The sequence below is a fragment of the Benincasa hispida genome, chromosome 3 (genome assembly GCF_027475165.1).
Source record: "Benincasa hispida cultivar pf3 chromosome 3, pf3_genome.v1.1, whole genome shotgun sequence".
Classification (NCBI taxonomy): domain Eukaryota; kingdom Viridiplantae; phylum Streptophyta; class Magnoliopsida; order Cucurbitales; family Cucurbitaceae; genus Benincasa; species Benincasa hispida.
The window spans coordinates 18,760,525-18,765,631 of NC_143480.1; the positions used below are offsets into that span (position 1 = coordinate 18,760,525).

General features: G+C 34.3%; 1 pseudogene; it reads left to right on the forward strand.

Annotated features, from left to right (window-relative positions):
* Nucleotides 1-1,862: 1,862 nt before the first annotated feature.
* LOC150037090 (uncharacterized) lies at nt 1,863-2,432 on the forward strand (annotated as a pseudogene).
* The last annotated feature ends 2,675 nt before the right edge of the window (nt 2,433-5,107 follow it).

The window sequence follows — 5,107 nt, forward strand, 5'->3', positions numbered from 1 at the left end:
GAAATAGTCACTTTTTACATTCCAAACGTCGTTTAATGTATAAAACTGACTATTTCGTTAATTGATGACCTAGGTAACTTAATGTTAATCCTGAGCTAACTATGAACTCTTGTTCACTCGGAATTATCCTTAGATCTGCATAGGTGAGGGCAACTCATTGTCGTTGGTCCAATAAGCCTCCCATTTCAGGGGTAAGATCATGTGGATAACTGGGAACATAAGGTGCAAGACATAATTCACTCCTACCCATTATAGGGATAGTAGATAGGTTGTTCTCTTTAGTACTGAATCCAGGTCTTGAACAAGGGGCCCCACCCTATCCTTGGCCCGAGAGGGGTTCGATTTATAGGTTGGACCTTAAACCAATTGTTCATTAGAGGATCAGTGGAACTTAAGGAAAAAGATGTAGTCTCGAGGGTAAAACGGGTTTTATGACCTAGCCGAGATTACGAACAACCTGTGAAGGATTAGCTTACTAATCATGGTTATACCATATAGGCACAAATATATTTATAGTGAGGGGAGTGCAACTACGGGACTATAATGGAAACACCCGTGAGATAATGAATGTTGATTAGTTTCATCTAAAGAGTTTAGCTAGCTAATCTCGAATCGTTGGAGCCCATGATCTATAGGTCCTCTACTAGCTCATATGGAATAAACTTAGAACAGTATGATAGAATAATTCGAATTGTTCGAATTAGGTGAAGAAAGAGAAACCGACAAGTATATGTGATATAGTGGTCGGTTTTTCAGTTTAGAGATACAGCTTTAATATTTAAATGTGATTTAAATATTAAGAATATGAATACGTTCATATTTGGAAGCTCGGAATTAATGGAAATAGTCAATGATATAAAAAGTCAAAGAGTTGACTTTTGAACTTGAAAAGTCAAACTTTGACCAACCTTATATTCAAATTTGATTTGAATTTCGAGAAAATAAATGCGGATTTATGCTTGGGAGGTCAAAATTAGTCAACACGAAAAAAATCATAAGAAGTCAAAATGTTGACTTTTCAATAAAAGTTTGACTTTGATAAAATGACTATTTTGCCCTTTGACTAAAGTTAGTGGGAAAATCCAAACTTTTGTTGGATAATTCCATTAACAAGATAGTGGGCTAGGTGTTGGCTTATAGTAGAGACATCAAGCCTACTTAGATAGTGGATTTTGAGGTGTTAGGTTTTTATGAATTTGTTTCATGCAAATTTTGAATGGCTTTTTTCTATAAATTTGGACTTTCAATTTGGTGAAAAGACTTTTGACATTTATCCAAAAAAAAAATTCTAAATTTGGGCTGGAAAAAATCAGTATTTTGAGGAAAATTCAAAACCCAACCCCAACCCAAAAATCCATCTTCTAATTCCATCTCTTTCTCTCTCGCAGGTTCTTCATCCATCGGGTCCCACAACCCAATTTTGAGTCCAGAGGATAGTAGGTCAGCTCTAGTGGTTGTCCGATTCGTGTTTGAGTGGAGATAGAAGAGTTTTGGGAGCTTTAAAGGTAATGTTTCAAAAAAAAAAACCCTAATTAATTAATTTAGGAAGTATGTTTAATTTGTGCAATTAGAGTAAAATTGATCCTCATTTCCACTGCGCATACTGTTTTTTCCATCAAGTAATGATCTTAACCGAAAATGATAACTAAATGACTATCGGAATATAAGTTATTCTAGAGATAGTATTTGGTCAAGAACTGTCTTGGTTTTGTGAAGGAATTCTTGACTGCCCCACAGTAGCATTTGTTCTAAATCACTTAAGTATCGTTACAAAAATAATGATTATGGGTACATTATCACTTTGCTAAAACTTGATCGGATTTAAAAGTAATACACTTATAATTTTTTTTTATAATTTCATAATGACGAGTTCTATTATACAATTATTGGCTTCAGACAAACTGATTGGGGACAACTATGTTAATTGGAAATTGAATTTGAATACAATACTCATGATAGACGATTTGAGATTTATCTTAACGGAGGAATGTCCTCCCATTCCTAGCTTAAATTTCAACCAAACTTTTCAAGAAGCATTTGATGGATGGATCAGGGTGAATGATAAAGCCCATGCTTATATCCTCGCTAGCCTGTCTGATATTCTGGCAAAATAACACGAGAGTATGAACACTGCCAAAGAGATTATGGAATCTCTAAGAGCGATATTTGGACATCCGTCCTTCACTCTGAGGCATGATGTTATCAAATACGTTTACAATAGTCGCATGAAAGAGGGGACCAATGTTCGTGAACATGTCCTAGACATGATGGTCCACTTTAATGTAGCTGAAGTGAACGGTGCTATGATGTATGATCGAAGTCAAGTTGGCTTTATTCTAGAATCTCTTCTGAAGAGTCCTCTGCAATTTTGTACCAATGCCTTGATGAATAAAATCGAATATAACTTGACAACTCTACTTAATGAGTTGTAGGCTTTTCAGACCATGTTGAGAACTAAGGTTCTAGAACCAATACCAGAAGTAATGTTGCTTCTACTGAGAAGAGAGGAATGTCCTCCAAGCCTGAAATTGCCTCTTTTCGCAGACTAAGAGTATTCCAGTGAAGAAAGACAAAGAGAAAGGGAAAAAGAAACATGTTGGCAAGAAGAGCAAGAAAACCGCTGCAGAGAAAGGGAAATGCTTCCACTGCAACGAACTAGGGCACTGGAAGAGAAATTGCCCTATATATTTTGCAGAAAAGAGAGCAGAGAAATGCAAACGGCTGCTTAGATCCTAGAGACCGTTTACTCAACTCATCCAGTAGGCGAAGTTGCTGATGAAGATGTAAATTACCTGCTTTTGTTAAATCTTGTAATGAACCTTTTGTATATATTTTTTGTTTTGAATGAAATGTTCTTTTTCAAGAAATGTGTTTGTTCTATCTCATAGCAACTTCTGTTAAGAATCAAATTGTTAATAGCCATCAACAAATATTCAGATATTTAAACAGCTAGATCAAAGTATAATGAATTTAAGATTTCTAACTCTGGCTGTTAACAAAAGTTGTTAAGGTAGGTCAGACCATCTTAATCAAAGAGTTGAGAGTACCTCAATGTAGTGGGAGGAAAATGTGCTTCCTAGCCATTATTGAGAATTAGATGAATTCTTCATAAGAAACCTATTTGTATATTAATATATTTACAATGATTCTCTCAATTAAAGTGTTTAAGAATCATCTAATAAGACTAGAAATACCAGAGGTTAATAACCTAGGGCAAATGAGAGAAATATCAGGTATGAGATGCAAAATGGTAAAACCATGGGTATGGGATGCCCTAGTTTATTGTATTTCTTAATAAAACTCAGAAACTCAGTCTTATATATCATATATATGAGTTACCACTAGAGTTTTAGTCTAAGTGGGAGTTTGTTGGGTTTTATATCCTAAAGCTCGTGGTTTGTAAACATTAGAACTTATTCTGAGAATTCAATAAAGTTGTTATTGAATATATTGTTTTTTTTTTTTTAGAAATTCAATAAACCTAAGTCCCTTTACTATTATATGTGTACTTGAACTTTATGTGGAGACATACAAGTGAATCATATTCAAGTACATAGTCAAAATGATCTATAGTATACGAATAAGATTGGGTACCTTATTCTGGAAACACTATTGGATGCGGCCTACTCTGTAGTTATTACAAAGAGTTGTAAAGTGCTACATACGAAGTGATCCTAATTCGTGCATGTTGAGACATGAAGAGTGGGGGTGTCCTGTGCAAATGAGTTTTGTGCAAGATCGGACCACGAATCCAGTCACTCTTACTTTATAACGTTGTTTACTGTTTAAGACTAGTTATTTAAAAGTGATGACCTAGGTAACTTAACCTTAATCCTGAGCTAACTATGAACTCCTGTTTGTTCGGTATTATCCTTTAATCTGCAAACGGTGAGAGTAGACCAATTGCCTCATCTTAATAAGCTTACCATTTTGGGGTTAAGACCAGATGAATAGCTGAGAACATAGGGTGCAAGAGGGATTTCACTCTTACCTGATTAAGGTTAGTAGAGAGGTTATTCCCTTTAAGTACTGATTCTGGGTCTTGAACAAGAGGCCTCACCCTCTCATTGGCCTGAGAGGGATTCGATTTGTTGGTTGGATCACAAATCAATTGTTCATTAGGGGATCAGTGGAACTTAAGGAATAAGAGGTAATTTCGGAGGTAAAACAGAGATTCAACCCAGCCGTTATTACGAACAACTTGTGAAGGGTTAACTTACTAATCATGGTTATATCAAGTGGACATAATATATCTACAGTGAGGGGAGTTCAGCTATGAGCTTTAGTGGAATCACCTGTTAGTCAACGAATGGGGGTTAAATTGGTCTAATGAGTTTAGCCGATTAATCTTGGATCGTTGGAGCCCATGATCTGTAGGTCCGCGAGGTCCCCTACTAGCTCGTAAATGGATAAGCTCTAGAATAGCGTGATAAGTTAATTTGAAGTGTTCAAATTAGAATTAAATAAATTTGGAGAAATAATATTTAAATATTTGAAGATGGAATTGTGGTAAAATTAATTTAATATTTGATATTAAATTAATTAGAATTTTTTAAATTTTCTAAATAATTATTTATTAATTTTATTTAAAAAATTAATTTATGAAATTAAGGTTTTAAAATTAATAATATTTTCAGTTTTATTTATTAAATTGATTTATGAAATCAATTTAGATAAAATTGAAAAAGAAAATAAAAACACAAAAATTGGAAAATAGTTTTTTCCTTTGTCTTCTTCTACTAACTCACCAACAACCCACTTTAACTCTTCATTAACTCCAAGCATGAGCTGCATATCAGGCAGCAAACTTTTTCACATGAATGTCTGCAATATATTGAAGAATTTGGAGTGTTTTGAAGTGATTACAACCGAACAAAATTTTGAGAAAAAATTGAGAGAAGAAGGGTATTCTTCTACTTGGTTGTTGCTATGTGCTTCTCCAAATTCCCTTAATTCCAGCTTATTTTGAGTCTCACTACTCAATCTTGAACTCCAAAAGGATAGTAAGGGAAGATCTTGGGGTGGTCTACAACAAGATTCTAGTTTTTTGGGGGACAAATCAAATACAAATAAATAATTAAATATTGGAATAATCTGAATCGGTTTG